The 27,085-nt window shown below is 48.6% G+C and overlaps 1 protein-coding gene across 3 annotated transcripts in view; it reads right to left on the bottom strand.

Annotated features, from left to right (window-relative positions):
* Positions 1–27,085, bottom strand: part of LOC117407816 (zinc finger protein 271-like) — a 67,788-nt gene that overhangs the window by 34,426 nt on the left and 6,277 nt on the right. The gene's annotated exons all lie outside the window — the stretch shown is intronic.

The following is a 27,085-nucleotide window of genomic DNA, read 5'->3' as shown; positions in this document are numbered from 1 at the left end:
TACGAAATGCACCTGAACAGAAAGAACGACACAGGAGCAGCACGCACAGGGGCTGAACTGCACTGTACATTACATTACATACGAAGTGCACCTGAACAGAAAGAACGACACAGGAGCAGCACACACAGGGGCTGAACTGCACTGTACATTACATTACATTACATACGAAGTGCACCTGAACAGAAAGAACGACACAGGAGCAGCACACACAGGGGCTGAACTGCACTGTACATTACATTACATACGAAGTGCACCTGAACAGAAAGAACGACACAGGAGCAGCACGCACAGGGGCTGAACTGCACTGTACATTACATTACATTACATACGAAGTGCACCTGAACAGAAAGAACGACACATGAGCAGCACGCACAGGGGCTGAACTGCACTGTACATTACATTACATACGAAATGCACCTGAACAGAAAGAACGACACAGGAGCAGCACACACAGGGGCTGAACTGCACTGTACATTACATACGAAGTGCACCTGAACAGAAAGAAAGACACAGGAGCAGCACACACAGGGGCTGAACTGCACCGTACATTACATTACATACGAAGTGCACCTGAACAGAAAGAACGACACAGGAGCAGCACACACAGGGGCTGAACTGCACTGTACATTACATACGAAGTGCACCTGAACAGAAAGAACGACACAGGAGCAGCACGCACAGGGGCTGAACTGCACTGTACATTACATACGAAGTGCACCTGAACAGAAAGAACGACACAGGAGCAGCACACACAGGGGCTGAACTGCACTGTACATTACATACGAAGTGCACCTGAACAGAAAGAACGACACAGGAGCAGCACACACAGGGGCTGAACTGCACTGTACATTACATACGAAGTGCACCTGAACAGAAAGAACGACACAGGAGCAGCACACACAGGGGCTGAACTGCACTGTACATTACATACGAAGTGCACCTGAACAGAAAGAACGACACAGGAGCAGCACACACAGGGGCTGAACTGCACTGTACATTACATACGAAGTGCACCTGAACAGAAAGAACGACACAGGAGCAGCACACACAGGGGCTGAACTGCACTGTACATTACATACGAAGTGCACCTGAACAGAAAGAACGACACAGGAGCAGCACGCACAGGGGCTGAACTGCACTGTACATTACATACGAAGTGAACCTGAACAGAAAGAACGACACAGGAGCAGCACACACAGGGGCTGAACTGCACCGTACATTACATTACATACGAAGTGCACCTGAACAGAAAGAACGACACAGGAGCAGCACACACAGGGGCTGAACTGCACCGTACATTACATTACATACGAAGTGCACCTGAACAGAAAGAACGACACATGAGCAGCACGCACAGGGGCTGAACTGCACTGTACATTACATTACACACGAAGTGCACCTGAACAGAAAGAACGACACAGGAGCAGCACACACAGGGGCTGAACTGCACTGTACATTACATTACATACGAAATGCACCTGAACAGAAAGAACGACACATGAGCAGCACGCACAGGGCTGAACTGCACTGTACATTACATTACATACGAAGTGCACCTGACCAGAAAGAACGACACAGGAGCAGCACACACAGGGGCTGAACTGCACTGTACATTACATACGAAGTGCACCTGAACAGAAAGAACGACACAGGAGCAGCACGCACAGGGGCTGAACTGCACTGTACATTACATACGAAGTGCACCTGAACAGAAAGAACGACACAGGAGCAGCACACACAGGGGCTGAACTGCACTGTACATTACATACGAAGTGCACCTGAACAGAAAGAACGACACAGGAGCAGCACACACAGGGGCTGAACTGCACTGTACATTACATACGAAGTGCACCTGAACAGAAAGAACGACACAGGAGCAGCACACACAGGGGCTGAACTGCACTGTACATTACATACGAAGTGCACCTGAACAGAAAGAACGACACAGGAGCAGCACGCACAGGGGCTGAACTGCACTGTACATTACATACGAAGTGCACCTGAACAGAAAGAACGACACATGAGCAGCACGCACAGGGGCTGAACTGCACTGTACATTACATACGAAGTGCACCTGAACAGAAAGAACGACACATGAGCAGCACGCACAGGGGCTGAACTGCACTGTACATTACATACGAAGTGCACCTGAACAGAAAGAACGACACAGGAGCAGCACACACAGGGGCTGAACTGCACTGTACATTACATACGAAGTGCACCTGAACAGAAAGAACGACACAGGAGCAGCACACACAGGGGCTGAACTGCACTGTACATTACATACGAAGTGCACCTGAACAGAAAGAACGACACAGGAGCAGCACACACAGGGGCTGAACTGCACTGTACATTACATACGAAGTGCACCTGAACAGAAAGAACGACACAGGAGCAGCACACACAGGGGCTGAACTGCACTGTACATTACATACGAAGTGCACCTGAACAGAAAGAACGACACAGGAGCAGCACGCACAGGGGCTGAACTGCACTGTACATTACATACGAAGTGCATCTGAACAGAAAGAACGACACAGGAGCAGCACGCACAGGGGCTGAACTGCACTGTACATTACATACGAAGTGCATCTGAACAGAAAGAACGACACATGAGCAGCACACACAGGGGCTGAACTGCACTGTACATTACATACGAAGTGCATCTGAACAGAAAGAACGACACATGAGCAGCACACACAGGGGCTGAACTGCACTGTACATTACATACGAAGTGCACCTGAACAGAAAGAACGACACAGGAGCAGCACACACAGGGGCTGAACTGCACTGTACATTACATACGAAGTGCACCTGAACAGAAAGAACGACACAGGAGCAGCACACACAGGGGCTGAACTGCACTGTACATTACATACGAAGTGCACCTGAACAGAAAGAACGACACAGGAGCAGCACACACAGGGGCTGAACTGCACTGTACATTACATACGAAGTGCACCTGAACAGAAAGAACGACACAGGAGCAGCACACACAGGGGCTGAACTGCACTGTACATTACATACGAAGTGCACCTGAACAGAAAGAACGACACAGGAGCAGCACGCACAGGGGCTGAACTGCACTGTACATTACATACGAAGTGAACCTGAACAGAAAGAACGACACAGGAGCAGCACACACAGGGGCTGAACTGCACCGTACATTACATTACATACGAAGTGCACCTGAACAGAAAGAACGACACAGGAGCAGCACACACAGGGGCTGAACTGCACCGTACATTACATTACATACGAAGTGCACCTGAACAGAAAGAACGACACATGAGCAGCACGCACAGGGGCTGAACTGCACTGTACATTACATTACACACGAAGTGCACCTGAACAGAAAGAACGACACAGGAGCAGCACACACAGGGGCTGAACTGCACTGTACATTACATTACATACGAAATGCACCTGAACAGAAAGAACGACACATGAGCAGCACGCACAGGGCTGAACTGCACTGTACATTACATTACATACGAAGTGCACCTGACCAGAAAGAACGACACAGGAGCAGCACACACAGGGGCTGAACTGCACTGTACATTACATACGAAGTGCACCTGAACAGAAAGAACGACACAGGAGCAGCACGCACAGGGGCTGAACTGCACTGTACATTACATACGAAGTGCACCTGAACAGAAAGAACGACACAGGAGCAGCACACACAGGGGCTGAACTGCACTGTACATTACATACGAAGTGCACCTGAACAGAAAGAACGACACAGGAGCAGCACACACAGGGGCTGAACTGCACTGTACATTACATACGAAGTGCACCTGAACAGAAAGAACGACACAGGAGCAGCACACACAGGGGCTGAACTGCACTGTACATTACATACGAAGTGCACCTGAACAGAAAGAACGACACAGGAGCAGCACGCACAGGGGCTGAACTGCACTGTACATTACATACGAAGTGCACCTGAACAGAAAGAACGACACATGAGCAGCACGCACAGGGGCTGAACTGCACTGTACATTACATACGAAGTGCACCTGAACAGAAAGAACGACACATGAGCAGCACGCACAGGGGCTGAACTGCACTGTACATTACATACGAAGTGCACCTGAACAGAAAGAACGACACAGGAGCAGCACACACAGGGGCTGAACTGCACTGTACATTACATACGAAGTGCACCTGAACAGAAAGAACGACACAGGAGCAGCACACACAGGGGCTGAACTGCACTGTACATTACATACGAAGTGCACCTGAACAGAAAGAACGACACAGGAGCAGCACACACAGGGGCTGAACTGCACTGTACATTACATACGAAGTGCACCTGAACAGAAAGAACGACACAGGAGCAGCACACACAGGGGCTGAACTGCACTGTACATTACATACGAAGTGCACCTGAACAGAAAGAACGACACAGGAGCAGCACGCACAGGGGCTGAACTGCACTGTACATTACATACGAAGTGCATCTGAACAGAAAGAACGACACAGGAGCAGCACGCACAGGGGCTGAACTGCACTGTACATTACATACGAAGTGCATCTGAACAGAAAGAACGACACATGAGCAGCACACACAGGGGCTGAACTGCACTGTACATTACATACGAAGTGCATCTGAACAGAAAGAACGACACATGAGCAGCACACACAGGGGCTGAACTGCACTGTACATTACATACGAAGTGCATCTGAACAGAAAGAACGACACAGGAGCAGCACGCACAGGAGCTGAACTGCACTGTACATTACATACGAAGTGCACCTGAACAGAAAGAACGACACATGAGCAGCACGCACAGGAGCTGAACTGCACTGTACATTACATACGAAGTGCACCTGAACAGAAAGAACGACACATGAGCAGCACGCACAGGGGCTGAACTGCACTGTACATTACATACGAAGTGCACCTGAACAGAAAGAACGACACATGAGCAGCACGCACACGGGCTGAACTGCACTGTACATTACATTACATACGAAGTGCACCTGAACAGAAAGAACGACACAGGAGCAGCACACACAGGGGCTGAACTGCACTGTACATTACATACGAAGTGCATCTGAACAGAAAGAACGACACATGAGCAGCACGCACAGGGCTGAACTGCACTGTACATTACATTACATACGAAGTGCACCTGACCAGAAAGAACGACACAGGAGCAGCACACACAGGGGCTGAACTGCACTGTACATTACATACGAAGTGCACCTGAACAGAAAGAACGACACAGGAGCAGCACACACAGGGGCTGAACTGCACCGTACATTACATTACATACGAAGTGCACCTGAACAGAAAGAACGACACAGGAGCAGCACGCACAGGGGCTGAACTGCACTGTACATTACATTACACACGAAGTGCACCTGAACAGAAAGAACGACACAGGAGCAGCACACACAGGGGCTGAACTGCACTGTACATTACATTACATACGAAGTGCACCTGACCAGAAAGAACGACACAGGAGCAGCACACACAGGGGCTGAACTGCACTGTACATTACATACGAAGTGCACCTGAACAGAAAGAACGACACAGGAGCAGCACGCACAGGGGCTGAACTGCACTGTACATTACATACGAAGTGCACCTGAACAGAAAGAACGACACATGAGCAGCACGCACAGGGGCTGAACTGCACTGTACATTACATACGAAGTGCACCTGAACAGGAAGAACGACACAGGAGCAGCACGCACAGGGGCTGAACTGCACTGTACATTACATTACATACGAAATGCACCTGAACAGAAAGAACGACACAGGAGCAGCACACACAGGGGCTGAACTGCACTGTACATTACATACGAAGTGCACCTGAATAGAAAGAACGACACATGAGCAGCACGCACAGGGGCTGAACTGCACCGTACATTACATTACATACGAAGTGCACCTGAATAGAAAGAACGACACATGAGCAGCACGCACAGGGGCTGAACTGCACTGTACATTACATTACATACGAAATGCACCTGAACAGAAAGAACGACACAGGAGCAGCACGCACAGGGGCTGAACTGCACTGTACATTACATACGAAGTGCACCTGAACAGAAAGAACGACACATGAGCAGCACGCACAGGGGCTGAACTGCACCGTACATTACATTACATACGAAGTGCACCTGAATAGAAAGAACGACACATGAGCAGCACACACAGGGGCTGAACTGCACTGTACATTACATTACATACGAAGTGCACCTGAATAGAAAGAACGACACATGAGCAGCACACACAGGGGCTGAACTGCACTGTACATTACATTACATACGAAGTGCACCTGAACAGAAAGAACGACACATGAGCAGCACACACAGGGGCTGAACTGCACTGTACATTACATTACATACGAAGTGCACCTGAACAGAAAGAACGACACAGGAGCAGCACACACAGGGGCTGAACTGCACTGTACATTACATTACATACGAAGTGCACCTGAACAGAAAGAACGACACATGAGCAGCACGCACAGGGGCTGAACTGCACTGTACATTACATACGAAATGCACCTGAACAGAAAGAACGACACAGGAGCAGCACGCACAGGGGCTGAACTGCACTGTACATTACATTACATACGAAGTGCACCTGAACAGAAAGAACGACACAGGAGCAGCACACACAGGGGCTGAACTGCACTGTACATTACATTACATTACATACGAAGTGCACCTGAACAGAAAGAACGACACAGGAGCAGCACACACAGGGGCTGAACTGCACTGTACATTACATTACATACGAAGTGCACCTGAACAGAAAGAACGACACAGGAGCAGCACGCACAGGGGCTGAACTGCACTGTACATTACATTACATTACATACGAAGTGCACCTGAACAGAAAGAACGACACATGAGCAGCACGCACAGGGGCTGAACTGCACTGTACATTACATTACATACGAAATGCACCTGAACAGAAAGAACGACACAGGAGCAGCACACACAGGGGCTGAACTGCACTGTACATTACATACGAAGTGCACCTGAACAGAAAGAAAGACACAGGAGCAGCACACACAGGGGCTGAACTGCACCGTACATTACATTACATACGAAGTGCACCTGAACAGAAAGAACGACACAGGAGCAGCACACACAGGGGCTGAACTGCACTGTACATTACATACGAAATGCACCTGAACAGAAAGAACGACACATGAGCAGCACGCACAGGGGCTGAACTGCACTGTACATTACATTACATACGAAATGCACCTGAACAGAAAGAACGACACAGGAGCAGCACACACAGGGGCTGAACTGCACTGTACATTACATACGAAGTGCATCTGAACAGAAAGAACGACACATGAGCAGCACGCACAGGGCTGAACTGCACTGTACATTACATTACATACGAAGTGCACCTGACCAGAAAGAACGACACAGGAGCAGCACACACAGGGGCTGAACTGCACTGTACATTACATACGAAGTGCACCTGAACAGAAAGAACGACACAGGAGCAGCACACACAGGGGCTGAACTGCACCGTACATTACATTACATACGAAGTGCACCTGAACAGAAAGAACGACACATGAGCAGCACGCACAGGGGCTGAACTGCACTGTACATTACATTACACACGAAGTGCACCTGAACAGAAAGAACGACACAGGAGCAGCACACACAGGGGCTGAACTGCACTGTACATTACATTACATACGAAGTGCACCTGACCAGAAAGAACGACACAGGAGCAGCACACACAGGGGCTGAACTGCACTGTACATTACATACGAAGTGCACCTGAACAGAAAGAACGACACAGGAGCAGCACGCACAGGGGCTGAACTGCACTGTACATTACATACGAAGTGCACCTGAACAGAAAGAACGACACATGAGCAGCACGCACAGGGGCTGAACTGCACTGTACATTACATACGAAATGCACCTGAACAGAAAGAACGACACAGGAGCAGCACACACAGGGGCTGAACTGCACTGTACATTACATACGAAGTGCACCTGAACAGAAAGAACGACACAGGAGCAGCACACACAGGGGCTGAACTGCACTGTACATTACATACGAAGTGCACCTGAACAGAAAGAACGACACAGGAGCAGCACACACAGGGGCTGAACTGCACTGTACATTACATACGAAGTGCACCTGAACAGAAAGAACGACACAGGAGCAGCACGCACAGGGGCTGAACTGCACTGTATATTACATACGAAGTGCACCTGAACAGAAAGAACGACACATGAGCAGCACGCACAGGGGCTGAACTGCACTGTACATTACATACGAAGTGCACCTGAACAGAAAGAACGACACATGAGCAGCACGCACAGGGGCTGAACTGCACTGTACATTACATACGAAGTGCACCTGAACAGAAAGAACGACACAGGAGCAGCACACACAGGGGCTGAACTGCACTGTACATTACATACGAAGTGCACCTGAACAGAAAGAACGACACAGGAGCAGCACACACAGGGGCTGAACTGCACTGTACATTACATACGAAGTGCACCTGAACAGAAAGAACGACACAGGAGCAGCACACACAGGGGCTGAACTGCACTGTACATTACATACGAAGTGCACCTGAACAGAAAGAACGACACAGGAGCAGCACACACAGGGGCTGAACTGCACTGTACATTACATACGAAGTGCACCTGAACAGAAAGAACGACACAGGAGCAGCACACACAGGGGCTGAACTGCACTGTACATTACATACGAAGTGCACCTGAACAGAAAGAACGACACAGGAGCAGCACACACAGGGGCTGAACTGCACTGTACATTACATACGAAGTGCACCTGAACAGAAAGAACGACACAGGAGCAGCACGCACAGGGGCTGAACTGCACTGTACATTACATACGAAGTGCACCTGAACAGAAAGAACGACACAGGAGCAGCACACACAGGGGCTGAACTGCACCGTACATTACATTACATACGAAGTGCACCTGAACAGAAAGAACGACACATGAGCAGCACGCACAGGGGCTGAACTGCACTGTACATTACATTACACACGAAGTGCACCTGAACAGAAAGAACGACACAGGAGCAGCACACACAGGGGCTGAACTGCACTGTACATTACATTACATACGAAATGCACCTGAACAGAAAGAACGACACATGAGCAGCACGCACAGGGCTGAACTGCACTGTACATTACATTACATACGAAGTGCACCTGACCAGAAAGAACGACACAGGAGCAGCACGCACAGGGGCTGAACTGCACTGTACATTACATACGAAGTGCACCTGAACAGAAAGAACGACACAGGAGCAGCACGCACAGGGGCTGAACTGCACTGTACATTACATACGAAGTGCACCTGAACAGAAAGAACGACACAGGAGCAGCACACACAGGGGCTGAACTGCACTGTACATTACATACGAAGTGCACCTGAACAGAAAGAACGACACAGGAGCAGCACACACAGGGGCTGAACTGCACTGTACATTACATACGAAGTGCACCTGAACAGAAAGAACGACACAGGAGCAGCACACACAGGGGCTGAACTGCACTGTACATTACATACGAAGTGCACCTGAACAGAAAGAACGACACAGGAGCAGCACGCACAGGGGCTGAACTGCACTGTATATTACATACGAAGTGCACCTGAACAGAAAGAACGACACATGAGCAGCACGCACAGGGGCTGAACTGCACTGTACATTACATACGAAGTGCACCTGAACAGAAAGAACGACACAGGAGCAGCACACACAGGGGCTGAACTGCACTGTACATTACATACGAAGTGCACCTGAACAGAAAGAACGACACAGGAGCAGCACACACAGGGGCTGAACTGCACTGTACATTACATACGAAGTGCACCTGAACAGAAAGAACGACACAGGAGCAGCACGCACAGGGGCTGAACTGCACTGTATATTACATACGAAGTGCACCTGAACAGAAAGAACGACACATGAGCAGCACGCACAGGGGCTGAACTGCACTGTACATTACATACGAAGTGCACCTGAACAGAAAGAACGACACATGAGCAGCACGCACAGGGGCTGAACTGCACTGTACATTACATACGAAGTGCACCTGAACAGAAAGAACGACACAGGAGCAGCACACACAGGGGCTGAACTGCACTGTACATTACATACGAAGTGCACCTGAACAGAAAGAACGACACAGGAGCAGCACACACAGGGGCTGAACTGCACTGTACATTACATACGAAGTGCACCTGAACAGAAAGAACGACACAGGAGCAGCACACACAGGGGCTGAACTGCACTGTACATTACATACGAAGTGCACCTGAACAGAAAGAACGACACAGGAGCAGCACACACAGGGGCTGAACTGCATTGTACATTACATACGAAGTGCACCTGAACAGAAAGAACGACACAGGAGCAGCACACACAGGGGCTGAACTGCACCGTACATTACATTACATACGAAGTGCACCTGAACAGAAAGAACGACACATGAGCAGCACACACAGGGGCTGAACTGCACCGTACATTACATTACACACGAAGTGCACCTGAACAGAAAGAACGACACAGGAGCAGCACACACAGGGGCTGAACTGCACTGTACATTACATTACATACGAAATGCACCTGAACAGAAAGAACGACACATGAGCAGCACGCACAGGGCTGAACTGCACTGTACATTACATTACATACGAAGTGCACCTGACCAGAAAGAACGACACAGGAGCAGCACACACAGGGGCTGAACTGCACTGTACATTACATACGAAGTGCACCTGAACAGAAAGAACGACACAGGAGCAGCACGCACAGGGGCTGAACTGCACTGTACATTACATACGAAGTGCACCTGAACAGAAAGAACGACACAGGAGCAGCACACACAGGGGCTGAACTGCACTGTACATTACATACGAAGTGCACCTGAACAGAAAGAACGACACAGGAGCAGCACGCACAGGGGCTGAACTGCACTGTACATTACATACGAAGTGCATCTGAACAGAAAGAACGACACAGGAGCAGCACGCACAGGGGCTGAACTGCACTGTACATTACATACGAAGTGCATCTGAACAGAAAGAACGACACATGAGCAGCACACACAGGGGCTGAACTGCACTGTACATTACATACGAAGTGCATCTGAACAGAAAGAACGACACATGAGCAGCACACACAGGGGCTGAACTGCACTGTACATTACATACGAAGTGCATCTGAACAGAAAGAACGACACAGGAGCAGCACGCACAGGAGCTGAACTGCACTGTACATTACATACGAAGTGCACCTGAACAGAAAGAACGACACATGAGCAGCACGCACAGGAGCTGAACTGCACTGTACATTACATACGAAGTGCACCTGAACAGAAAGAACGACACATGAGCAGCACGCACAGGGGCTGAACTGCACTGTACATTACATACGAAGTGCACCTGAACAGAAAGAACGACACATGAGCAGCACGCACACGGGCTGAACTGCACTGTACATTACATTACATACGAAGTGCACCTGAACAGAAAGAACGACACATGAGCAGCACGCACAGGGGCTGAACTGCACTGTACATTACATACGAAGTGCACCTGAACAGAAAGAACGACACATGAGCAGCACGCACAGGGGCCGAACTGCACTGTACATTACATTACATACGAAGTGCACCTGAACAGAAAGAACGACACATGAGCAGCACGCACAGAGGCTGAACTGCACTGTACTGTACGTTACATACGAAGTGCACCTGAACAGAAAGAACGACACATGAGCAGCACGCACAGGGGCTGAACTGCACTGTACATTACATTACATACGAAGTGCACCTGAACAGGAAGAACGACACATGAGCAGCACGCACAGGGGCTGAACTGCACTGTACATTACATTACATACGAAGTGCACCTGAACAGAAAGAACGACACATGAGCAGCACGCACAGGGGCTGAACTGCACTGTACTGTACATTACATACGAAGTGCACCTGAACAGAAAGAACGACACATGAGCAGCACGCACAGGGGCTGAACTGTACTGTACATTACATACGAAGTTCACCTGAACAGAAAGAACGACACATGAGCAGCACGCACAGGGGCTGAACTGCACTGTACTGTACATTACATACGAAGTGCACCTGAACAGAAAGAACGACACATGAGCAGCACGCACAGGGGCTGAACTGCACTGTACTGTACATTACATACGAAGTGCACCTGAACAGAAACAACGACACATGAGCAGCACGCACAGGGGCTGAACTGCACTGTACATTACGTACGAAGTGCACCTGAACAGAAAGAACGACACATGAGCAGCACGCACAGGGGCTGAACTGCACTGTACATTACATTACATACGAAGTGCACCTGACCAGAAAGAACGACACAGGATCAGCACACACAGGGGCTGAACTGCACTGTACATTACATACGAAGTGCACCTGAACAGAAAGAACGACACATGAGCAGCACGCACAGGGGCTGAACTGCACTGTACATTACATTACATACGAAGTGCACCTGAACAGAAAGAACGACACATGAGCAGCACACGCAGGGGCTGAACTGCACTGTACATTACATACGAAGTGCACCTGAACAGAAAGAACGACACATGAGCAGCACGCACAGGGGCTGAACTGCACTGTACATTACATACGAAGTGCACCTGAACAGAAAGAACGACACATGAGCAGCACGCACAGGGGCCGAACTGCACTGTACATTACATTACATACGAAGTGCACCTGAACAGAAAGAACGACACATGAGCAGCACGCACAGAGGCTGAACTGCACTGTACTGTACATTACATACGAAGTGCACCTGAACAGAAAGAACGACACATGAGCAGCACGCACAGGGGCTGAACTGCACTGTACATTACATTACATACGAAGTGCACCTGAACAGGAAGAACGACACATGAGCAGCACGCACAGGGGCTGAACTGCACTGTACATTACATTACATACGAAGTGCACCTGAACAGAAAGAACGACACATGAGCAGCACGCACAGGGGCTGAACTGCACTGTACTGTACATTACATACGAAGTGCACCTGAACAGAAAGAACGACACATGAGCAGCACGCACAGGGGCTGAACTGTACTGTACATTACATACGAAGTGCACCTGAACAGAAAGAACGACACATGAGCAGCACGCACAGGGGCTGAACTGCACTGTACTGTACATTACATACGAAGTGCACCTGAACAGAAAGAACGACACATGAGCAGCACGCACAGGGGCTGAACTGCACTGTACTGTACATTACATACGAAGTGCACCTGAACAGAAACAACGACACATGAGCAGCACGCACAGGGGCTGAACTGCACTGTACATTACATACGAAGTGCACCTGAACAGAAAGAACGACACATGAGCAGCACGCACAGGGGCTGAACTGCACTGTACATTACATTACATACGAAGTGCACCTGACCAGAAAGAACGACACAGGATCAGCACACACAGGGGCTGAACTGCACTGTACATTACATACGAAGTGCACCTGAACAGAAAGAACGACACATGAGCAGCACGCACAGGGGCTGAACTGCACTGTACATTACATTACATACGAAGTGCACCTGAACAGAAAGAACGACACATGAGCAGCACACGCAGGGGCTGAACTGCACTGTACTGTACATTACATACGAAGTGCACCTGACCAGAAAGAACGACACAGGAGCAGCACGCACAGGGGCTGAACTGCACTGTATATTACATACGAAGTGCACCTGAACAGAAAGAACGACACATGAGCAGCACGCACAGGGGCTGAACTGCACTGTACATTACATACGAAGTGCACCTGAACAGAAAGAACGACACATGAGCAGCACGCACAGGGGCTGAACTGCACTGTACATTACATACGAAGTGCACCTGAACAGAAAGAACGACACAGGAGCAGCACGCACAGGGGCTGAACTGCACTGTACATTACATACGAAGTGCACCTGAACAGAAAGAACGACACAGGAGCAGCACGCACAGGGGCTGAACTGCACTGTACATTACATACGAAGTGCACCTGAACAGAAAGAACGACACAGGAGCAGCACACACAGGGGCTGAACTGCACTGTACATTACATACGAAGTGCACCTGAACAGAAAGAACGACACAGGAGCAGCACACACAGGGGCTGAACTGCACTGTACATTACATACGAAGTGCACCTGAACAGAAAGAACGACACAGGAGCAGCACACACAGGGGCTGAACTGCACTGTACATTACATACGAAGTGCACCTGAACAGAAAGAACGACACAGGAGCAGCACACACAGGGGCTGAACTGCACTGTACATTACATACGAAGTGCACCTGAACAGAAAGAACGACACAGGAGCAGCACGCACAGGGGCTGAACTGCACTGTACATTACATACGAAGTGAACCTGAACAGAAAGAACGACACAGGAGCAGCACACACAGGGGCTGAACTGCACCGTACATTACATTACATACGAAGTGCACCTGAACAGAAAGAACGACACAGGAGCAGCACACACAGGGGCTGAACTGCACCGTACATTACATTACATACGAAGTGCACCTGAACAGAAAGAACGACACATGAGCAGCACGCACAGGGGCTGAACTGCACTGTACATTACATTACACACGAAGTGCACCTGAACAGAAAGAACGACACAGGAGCAGCACACACAGGGGCTGAACTGCACTGTACATTACATTACATACGAAATGCACCTGAACAGAAAGAACGACACATGAGCAGCACGCACAGGGCTGAACTGCACTGTACATTACATTACATACGAAGTGCACCTGACCAGAAAGAACGACACAGGAGCAGCACACACAGGGGCTGAACTGCACTGTACATTACATACGAAGTGCACCTGAACAGAAAGAACGACACAGGAGCAGCACGCACAGGGGCTGAACTGCACTGTACATTACATACGAAGTGCACCTGAACAGAAAGAACGACACAGGAGCAGCACACACAGGGGCTGAACTGCACTGTACATTACATACGAAGTGCACCTGAACAGAAAGAACGACACAGGAGCAGCACACACAGGGGCTGAACTGCACTGTACATTACATACGAAGTGCACCTGAACAGAAAGAACGACACAGGAGCAGCACACACAGGGGCTGAACTGCACTGTACATTACATACGAAGTGCACCTGAACAGAAAGAACGACACAGGAGCAGCACGCACAGGGGCTGAACTGCACTGTACATTACATACGAAGTGCACCTGAACAGAAAGAACGACACATGAGCAGCACGCACAGGGGCTGAACTGCACTGTACATTACATACGAAGTGCACCTGAACAGAAAGAACGACACATGAGCAGCACGCACAGGGGCTGAACTGCACTGTACATTACATACGAAGTGCACCTGAACAGAAAGAACGACACAGGAGCAGCACACACAGGGGCTGAACTGCACTGTACATTACATACGAAGTGCACCTGAACAGAAAGAACGACACAGGAGCAGCACACACAGGGGCTGAACTGCACTGTACATTACATACGAAGTGCACCTGAACAGAAAGAACGACACAGGAGCAGCACACACAGGGGCTGAACTGCACTGTACATTACATACGAAGTGCACCTGAACAGAAAGAACGACACAGGAGCAGCACACACAGGGGCTGAACTGCACTGTACATTACATACGAAGTGCACCTGAACAGAAAGAACGACACAGGAGCAGCACGCACAGGGGCTGAACTGCACTGTACATTACATACGAAGTGCATCTGAACAGAAAGAACGACACAGGAGCAGCACGCACAGGGGCTGAACTGCACTGTACATTACATACGAAGTGCATCTGAACAGAAAGAACGACACATGAGCAGCACACACAGGGGCTGAACTGCACTGTACATTACATACGAAGTGCATCTGAACAGAAAGAACGACACATGAGCAGCACACACAGGGGCTGAACTGCACTGTACATTACATACGAAGTGCATCTGAACAGAAAGAACGACACAGGAGCAGCACGCACAGGAGCTGAACTGCACTGTACATTACATACGAAGTGCACCTGAACAGAAAGAACGACACATGAGCAGCACGCACAGGAGCTGAACTGCACTGTACATTACATACGAAGTGCACCTGAACAGAAAGAACGACACATGAGCAGCACGCACAGGGGCTGAACTGCACTGTACATTACATACGAAGTGCACCTGAACAGAAAGAACGACACATGAGCAGCACGCACACGGGCTGAACTGCACTGTACATTACATTACATACGAAGTGCACCTGAACAGAAAGAACGACACATGAGCAGCACGCACAGGGGCTGAACTGCACTGTACATTACATACGAAGTGCACCTGAACAGAAAGAACGACACATGAGCAGCACGCACAGGGGCCGAACTGCACTGTACATTACATTACATACGAAGTGCACCTGAACAGAAAGAACGACACATGAGCAGCACGCACAGAGGCTGAACTGCACTGTACTGTACATTACATACGAAGTGCACCTGAACAGAAAGAACGACACATGAGCAGCACGCACAGGGGCTGAACTGCACTGTACATTACATTACATACGAAGTGCACCTGAACAGGAAGAACGACACATGAGCAGCACGCACAGGGGCTGAACTGCACTGTACATTACATTACATACGAAGTGCACCTGAACAGAAAGAACGACACATGAGCAGCACGCACAGGGGCTGAACTGCACTGTACTGTACATTACATACGAAGTGCACCTGAACAGAAAGAACGACACATGAGCAGCACGCACAGGGGCTGAACTGTACTGTACATTACATACGAAGTTCACCTGAACAGAAAGAACGACACATGAGCAGCACGCACAGGGGCTGAACTGCACTGTACATTACATACGAAGTGCACCTGAACAGAAAGAACGACACATGAGCAGCACGCACAGGGGCTGAACTGCACTGTACATTACATACGAAGTGCACCTGAACAGGAAGAACGACACAGGAGCAGCACGCACAGGGGCTGAACTGCACTGTACATTACATTACATACGAAATGCACCTGAACAGAAAGAACGACACAGGAGCAGCACACACAGGGGCTGAACTGCACTGTACATTACATACGAAGTGCACCTGAATAGAAAGAACGACACATGAGCAGCACGCACAGGGGCTGAACTGCACCGTACATTACATTACATACGAAGTGCACCTGAATAGAAAGAACGACACATGAGCAGCACGCACAGGGGCTGAACTGCACTGTACATTACATTACATACGAAATGCACCTGAACAGAAAGAACGACACAGGAGCAGCACGCACAGGGGCTGAACTGCACTGTACATTACATACGAAGTGCACCTGAACAGAAAGAACGACACATGAGCAGCACGCACAGGGGCTGAACTGCACCGTACATTACATTACATACGAAGTGCACCTGAATAGAAAGAACGACACATGAGCAGCACACACAGGGGCTGAACTGCACTGTACATTACATTACATACGAAGTGCACCTGAATAGAAAGAACGACACATGAGCAGCACACACAGGGGCTGAACTGCACTGTACATTACATTACATACGAAGTGCACCTGAACAGAAAGAACGACACATGAGCAGCACACACAGGGGCTGAACTGCACTGTACATTACATTACATACGAAGTGCACCTGAACAGAAAGAACGACACATGAGCAGCACACACAGGGGCTGAACTGCACTGTACATTACATTACATACGAAGTGCACCTGAACAGAAAGAACGACACATGAGCAGCACGCACAGGGGCTGAACTGCACTGTACATTACATACGAAATGCACCTGAACAGAAAGAACGACACAGGAGCAGCACGCACAGGGGCTGAACTGCACTGTACATTACATTACATACGAAATGCACCTGAACAGAAAGAACGACACAGGAGCAGCACGCACAGGGGCTGAACTGCACTGTACATTACATTACATACGAAGTGCACCTGAACAGAAAGAACGACACAGGAGCAGCACACACAGGGGCTGAACTGCACTGTACATTACATTACATTACATACGAAGTGCACCTGAACAGAAAGAACGACACAGGAGCAGCACACACAGGGGCTGAACTGCACTGTACATTACATTACATACGAAGTGCACCTGAACAGAAAGAACGACACAGGAGCAGCACGCACAGGGGCTGAACTGCACTGTACATTACATTACATTACATACGAAGTGCACCTGAACAGAAAGAACGACACATGAGCAGCACGCACAGGGGCTGAACTGCACTGTACATTACATTACATACGAAATGCACCTGAACAGAAAGAACGACACAGGAGCAGCACACACAGGGGCTGAACTGCACTGTACATTACATACGAAGTGCACCTGAACAGAAAGAAAGACACAGGAGCAGCACACACAGGGGCTGAACTGCACCGTACATTACATTACATACGAAGTGCACCTGAACAGAAAGAACGACACAGGAGCAGCACACACAGGGGCTGAACTGCACTGTACATTACATACGAAATGCACCTGAACAGAAAGAACGACACATGAGCAGCACGCACAGGGGCTGAACTGCACTGTACATTACATTACATACGAAATGCACCTGAACAGAAAGAACGACACAGGAGCAGCACACACAGGGGCTGAACTGCACTGTACATTACATACGAAGTGCATCTGAACAGAAAGAACGACACATGAGCAGCACGCACAGGGCTGAACTGCACTGTACATTACATTACATACGAAGTGCACCTGACCAGAAAGAACGACACAGGAGCAGCACACACAGGGGCTGAACTGCACTGTACATTACATACGAAGTGCACCTGAACAGAAAGAACGACACAGGAGCAGCACACACAGGGGCTGAACTGCACCGTACATTACATTACATACGAAGTGCACCTGAACAGAAAGAACGACACATGAGCAGCACGCACAGGGGCTGAACTGCACTGTACATTACATTACACACGAAGTGCACCTGAACAGAAAGAACGACACAGGAGCAGCACACACAGGGGCTGAACTGCACTGTACATTACATTACATACGAAGTGCACCTGACCAGAAAGAACGACACAGGAGCAGCACACACAGGGGCTGAACTGCACTGTACATTACATACGAAGTGCACCTGAACAGAAAGAACGACACAGGAGCAGCACGCACAGGGGCTGAACTGCACTGTACATTACATACGAAGTGCACCTGAACAGAAAGAACGACACATGAGCAGCACGCACAGGGGCTGAACTGCACTGTACATTACATACGAAATGCACCTGAACAGAAAGAACGACACAGGAGCAGCACACACAGGGGCTGAACTGCACTGTACATTACATACGAAGTGCACCTGAACAGAAAGAACGACACAGGAGCAGCACACACAGGGGCTGAACTGCACTGTACATTACATACGAAGTGCACCTGAACAGAAAGAACGACACAGGAGCAGCACACACAGGGGCTGAACTGCACTGTACATTACATACGAAGTGCACCTGAACAGAAAGAACGACACAGGAGCAGCACGCACAGGGGCTGAACTGCACTGTATATTACATACGAAGTGCACCTGAACAGAAAGAACGACACATGAGCAGCACGCACAGGGGCTGAACTGCACTGTACATTACATACGAAGTGCACCTGAACAGAAAGAACGACACATGAGCAGCACGCACAGGGGCTGAACTGCACTGTACATTACATACGAAGTGCACCTGAACAGAAAGAACGACACAGGAGCAGCACACACAGGGGCTGAACTGCACTGTACATTACATACGAAGTGCACCTGAACAGAAAGAACGACACAGGAGCAGCACACACAGGGGCTGAACTGCACTGTACATTACATACGAAGTGCACCTGAACAGAAAGAACGACACAGGAGCAGCACACACAGGGGCTGAACTGCACTGTACATTACATACGAAGTGCACCTGAACAGAAAGAACGACACAGGAGCAGCACACACAGGGGCTGAACTGCACTGTACATTACATACGAAGTGCACCTGAACAGAAAGAACGACACAGGAGCAGCACACACAGGGGCTGAACTGCACTGTACATTACATACGAAGTGCACCTGAACAGAAAGAACGACACAGGAGCAGCACACACAGGGGCTGAACTGCACTGTACATTACATACGAAGTGCACCTGAACAGAAAGAACGACACAGGAGCAGCACGCACAGGGGCTGAACTGCACTGTACATTACATACGAAGTGCACCTGAACAGAAAGAACGACACAGGAGCAGCACACACAGGGGCTGAACTGCACCGTACATTACATTACATACGAAGTGCACCTGAACAGAAAGAACGACACATGAGCAGCACGCACAGGGGCTGAACTGCACTGTACATTACATTACACACGAAGTGCACCTGAACAGAAAGAACGACACAGGAGCAGCACACACAGGGGCTGAACTGCACTGTACATTACATTACATACGAAATGCACCTGAACAGAAAGAACGACACATGAGCAGCACGCACAGGGCTGAACTGCACTGTACATTACATTACATACGAAGTGCACCTGACCAGAAAGAACGACACAGGAGCAGCACGCACAGGGGCTGAACTGCACTGTACATTACATACGAAGTGCACCTGAACAGAAAGAACGACACAGGAGCAGCACGCACAGGGGCTGAACTGCACTGTACATTACATACGAAGTGCACCTGAACAGAAAGAACGACACAGGAGCAGCACACACAGGGGCTGAACTGCACTGTACATTACATACGAAGTGCACCTGAACAGAAAGAACGACACAGGAGCAGCACACACAGGGGCTGAACTGCACTGTACATTACATACGAAGTGCACCTGAACAGAAAGAACGACACAGGAGCAGCACACACAGGGGCTGAACTGCACTGTACATTACATACGAAGTGCACCTGAACAGAAAGAACGACACAGGAGCAGCACGCACAGGGGCTGAACTGCACTGTATATTACATACGAAGTGCACCTGAACAGAAAGAACGACACATGAGCAGCACGCACAGGGGCTGAACTGCACTGTACATTACATACGAAGTGCACCTGAACAGAAAGAACGACACAGGAGCAGCACACACAGGGGCTGAACTGCACTGTACATTACATACGAAGTGCACCTGAACAGAAAGAACGACACAGGAGCAGCACACACAGGGGCTGAACTGCACTGTACATTACATACGAAGTGCACCTGAACAGAAAGAACGACACAGGAGCAGCACGCACAGGGGCTGAACTGCACTGTATATTACATACGAAGTGCACCTGAACAGAAAGAACGACACATGAGCAGCACGCACAGGGGCTGAACTGCACTGTACATTACATACGAAGTGCACCTGAACAGAAAGAACGACACATGAGCAGCACGCACAGGGGCTGAACTGCACTGTACATTACATACGAAGTGCACCTGAACAGAAAGAACGACACAGGAGCAGCACACACAGGGGCTGAACTGCACTGTACATTACATACGAAGTGCACCTGAACAGAAAGAACGACACAGGAGCAGCACACACAGGGGCTGAACTGCACTGTACATTACATACGAAGTGCACCTGAACAGAAAGAACGACACAGGAGCAGCACACACAGGGGCTGAACTGCACTGTACATTACATACGAAGTGCACCTGAACAGAAAGAACGACACAGGAGCAGCACACACAGGGGCTGAACTGCACTGTACATTACATACGAAGTGCACCTGAACAGAAAGAACGACACAGGAGCAGCACACACAGGGGCTGAACTGCACCGTACATTACATTACATACGAAGTGCACCTGAACAGAAAGAACGACACATGAGCAGCACACACAGGGGCTGAACTGCACCGTACATTACATTACACACGAAGTGCACCTGAACAGAAAGAACGACACAGGAGCAGCACACACAGGGGCTGAACTGCACTGTACATTACATTACATACGAAATGCACCTGAACAGAAAGAACGACACATGAGCAGCACGCACAGGGCTGAACTGCACTGTACATTACATTACATACGAAGTGCACCTGACCAGAAAGAACGACACAGGAGCAGCACACACAGGGGCTGAACTGCACTGTACATTACATACGAAGTGCACCTGAACAGAAAGAACGACACAGGAGCAGCACGCACAGGGGCTGAACTGCACTGTACATTACATACGAAGTGCACCTGAACAGAAAGAACGACACAGGAGCAGCACACACAGGGGCTGAACTGCACTGTACATTACATACGAAGTGCACCTGAACAGAAAGAACGACACAGGAGCAGCACGCACAGGGGCTGAACTGCACTGTACATTACATACGAAGTGCATCTGAACAGAAAGAACGACACAGGAGCAGCACGCACAGGGGCTGAACTGCACTGTACATTACATACGAAGTGCATCTGAACAGAAAGAACGACACATGAGCAGCACACACAGGGGCTGAACTGCACTGTACATTACATACGAAGTGCATCTGAACAGAAAGAACGACACATGAGCAGCACACACAGGGGCTGAACTGCACTGTACATTACATACGAAGTGCATCTGAACAGAAAGAACGACACAGGAGCAGCACGCACAGGAGCTGAACTGCACTGTACATTACATACGAAGTGCACCTGAACAGAAAGAACGACACATGAGCAGCACGCACAGGAGCTGAACTGCACTGTACATTACATACGAAGTGCACCTGAACAGAAAGAACGACACATGAGCAGCACGCACAGGGGCTGAACTGCACTGTACATTACATACGAAGTGCACCTGAACAGAAAGAACGACACATGAGCAGCACGCACACGGGCTGAACTGCACTGTACATTACATTACATACGAAGTGCACCTGAACAGAAAGAACGACACATGAGCAGCACGCACAGGGGCTGAACTGCACTGTACATTACATACGAAGTGCACCTGAACAGAAAGAACGACACATGAGCAGCACGCACAGGGGCCGAACTGCACTGTACATTACATTACATACGAAGTGCACCTGAACAGAAAGAACGACACATGAGCAGCACGCACAGAGGCTGAACTGCACTGTACTGTACGTTACATACGAAGTGCACCTGAACAGAAAGAACGACACATGAGCAGCACGCACAGGGGCTGAACTGCACTGTACATTACATTACATACGAAGTGCACCTGAACAGGAAGAACGACACATGAGCAGCACGCACAGGGGCTGAACTGCACTGTACATTACATTACATACGAAGTGCACCTGAACAGAAAGAACGACACATGAGCAGCACGCACAGGGGCTGAACTGCACTGTACTGTACATTACATACGAAGTGCACCTGAACAGAAAGAACGACACATGAGCAGCACGCACAGGGGCTGAACTGTACTGTACATTACATACGAAGTTCACCTGAACAGAAAGAACGACACATGAGCAGCACGCACAGGGGCTGAACTGCACTGTACTGTACATTACATACGAAGTGCACCTGAACAGAAAGAACGACACATGAGCAGCACGCACAGGGGCTGAACTGCACTGTACTGTACATTACATACGAAGTGCACCTGAACAGAAACAACGACACATGAGCAGCACGCACAGGGGCTGAACTGCACTGTACATTACGTACGAAGTGCACCTGAACAGAAAGAACGACACATGAGCAGCACGCACAGGGGCTGAACTGCACTGTACATTACATTACATACGAAGTGCACCTGACCAGAAAGAACGACACAGGATCAGCACACACAGGGGCTGAACTGCACTGTACATTACATACGAAGTGCACCTGAACAGAAAGAACGACACATGAGCAGCACGCACAGGGGCTGAACTGCACTGTACATTACATTACATACGAAGTGCACCTGAACAGAAAGAACGACACATGAGCAGCACACGCAGGGGCTGAACTGCACTGTACATTACATACGAAGTGCACCTGAACAGAAAGAACGACACATGAGCAGCACGCACAGGGGCTGAACTGCACTGTACATTACATACGAAGTGCACCTGAACAGAAAGAACGACACATGAGCAGCACGCACAGGGGCCGAACTGCACTGTACATTACATTACATACGAAGTGCACCTGAACAGAAAGAACGACACATGAGCAGCACGCACAGAGGCTGAACTGCACTGTACTGTACATTACATACGAAGTGCACCTGAACAGAAAGAACGACACATGAGCAGCACGCACAGGGGCTGAACTGCACTGTACATTACATTACATACGAAGTGCACCTGAACAGGAAGAACGACACATGAGCAGCACGCACAGGGGCTGAACTGCACTGTACATTACATTACATACGAAGTGCACCTGAACAGAAAGAACGACACATGAGCAGCACGCACAGGGGCTGAACTGCACTGTACTGTACATTACATACGAAGTGCACCTGAACAGAAAGAACGACACATGAGCAGCACGCACAGGGGCTGAACTGTACTGTACATTACATACGAAGTGCACCTGAACAGAAAGAACGACACATGAGCAGCACGCACAGGGGCTGAACTGCACTGTACTGTACATTACATACGAAGTGCACCTGAACAGAAAGAACGACACATGAGCAGCACGCACAGGGGCTGAACTGCACTGTACTGTACATTACATACGAAGTGCACCTGAACAGAAACAACGACACATGAGCAGCACGCACAGGGGCTGAACTGCACTGTACATTACATACGAAGTGCACCTGAACAGAAAGAACGACACATGAGCAGCACGCACAGGGGCTGAACTGCACTGTACATTACATTACATACGAAGTGCACCTGACCAGAAAGAACGACACAGGATCAGCACACACAGGGGCTGAACTGCACTGTACATTACATACGAAGTGCACCTGAACAGAAAGAACGACACATGAGCAGCACGCACAGGGGCTGAACTGCACTGTACATTACATTACATACGAAGTGCACCTGAACAGAAAGAACGACACATGAGCAGCACACGCAGGGGCTGAACTGCACTGTACTGTACATTACATACGAAGTGCACCTGAACAGAAAGAACGACACATGAGCAGCACGCACAGGGGCTGAACTGCACTGTACTGTACATTACATACGAAGTGCACCTGAACAGAAACAACGACACATGAGCAGCACGCACAGCGGCTGAACTGCACTGTACATTACATACGAAGTGCACCTGACCAGAAAGAACGACACAGGAGCAGCACGCACAGGGGCTGAACTGCACTGTATATTACATTACATACGAAGTGCACCTGAACAAAGAACGACACAGGAGCAGCACGCACAGGGGCTGAACTGCACTGTACATTACATTACATACGAAGTGCACCTGAACAGAAACAACGACACATGAGCAGCACGCACAGGGGCTGAACTGCACTGTACATTACATACGAAGTGCACCTGAACAGAAACAACGACACATGAGCAGCACGCACAGGGGCTGCACTGTACATTACATTACATTACATACGAAGTGCACCTGAACAGAAAGAACGACACAGGAGCAGCACACACAGGGGCTGAACTGCACTGTACATTACATTACATACGAAATGCACCTGAACAGAAAGAACGACACAGGAGCAGCACACACAGGGGCTGAACTGCACTGTACATTACATTACATACGAAGTGCACCTGAACAGAAAGAACGACACAGGAGCAGCACACACAGGGGCTGAACTGCACTGTACATTACATACGAAGTGCACCTGAACAGAAAGAACGACACATGAGCAGCACGCACAGGGGCTGAACTGCACTGTACATTTAGGAAAGTGTTTTGACTAGCGTCCTCCAATCTGGCAAATTCAACCCCTTATTTAATTTTGCTTTCAATCTTCAGTGTATTGCACATCTCGAGTGTATTTGGGGTACAGTAGGACTTTTCTCTTTTCCCTCTCTGCCTCTCACATATTTCAACACTTGTATTAAATGAATGGCAGACAATCCAACTCAGTGAAGCACCGGTTGGCGATTTTTTTCATTTTATTTTTTTTGTTTTCATTTTTATCACAGCTGATTGCATTATATCCCATAACTGATTGCACATACTGTTAACTCAGACTTTCTTACACACACGTGTAATTTACTGACAGAAAACGGCAGCCTTGTTCTTTTCAATTTTATTTAATATACAACCAAAAAACGATGTGAATTCCCGTCATGCTGTAAAGTATGAAAGATGGTCCTGGTTGCTTTTGCACACACGTTACATTTCAAACAATACTTTCATTTATTATGGAGAAAAGGTTAAGTGCAAATCAGTGTTAAATGTATTATGTAGCTGATTTATCTGTGCCATTGAGTTAGGGATTGCTTTGTATACATTATAAATCTAAATATTATCATGCATTAAGTAAATGATTTATCTGTGCCATTGAGTTAGGGTTTGCTTTGTATACATTATAAATCTAAATATTATCATGCATTAAGTAAATGATTTATCTGTGCCATTGAGTTAGGGATTGCTTTGTATACATTATAAATCTAAATATTATCAGGCATTAAGTAAATGATTTATCTGTGCCATTGAGTTAGGGTTTGCTTTGTATACATTATAAATCTACATATTATCAGGCATTAAGTAAATGATTTATCTGTGCCACTGAGTTAGAGTTTGCTTTTTATACATTAGTTAGCATGGCATTTAATTTAGTTATACCTATTTTTTTATGAAAAAAAAACAATGTTAACTGTTTATATTGTTACTTCCATTATTATTGATATTTAGGACATGTGCAAAGCAATACCTTGCATAGTATTGATTTGAGGCACCTCTGTGTGTAGAGCAATAACTTGCACAGTACTGATTTGAGGACACCTCTGTGTGCAGAGCAATAACTTGCATAGTATTGATTTGAGGACACCTCTGTGTGCAGAGCTATAACTTGCATAGTATTGATTTGAGGCACCTCTGTGTGCAGAGCAATAACTTGCACAGTACTGTTCACTTAAGAAACAGTCGGAAATGAGTCATGGAAAAGAGATCTACTGGAAATTAATTTAAAAGCAA

Source organism: Acipenser ruthenus, chromosome 50, assembly GCF_902713425.1.
Source record: "Acipenser ruthenus chromosome 50, fAciRut3.2 maternal haplotype, whole genome shotgun sequence".
Taxonomy (NCBI): domain Eukaryota; kingdom Metazoa; phylum Chordata; class Actinopteri; order Acipenseriformes; family Acipenseridae; genus Acipenser; species Acipenser ruthenus.
The sequence above is the reverse complement of the archived record's forward strand: the minus strand, read 5'-3'. Positions and strand labels throughout refer to the sequence as shown.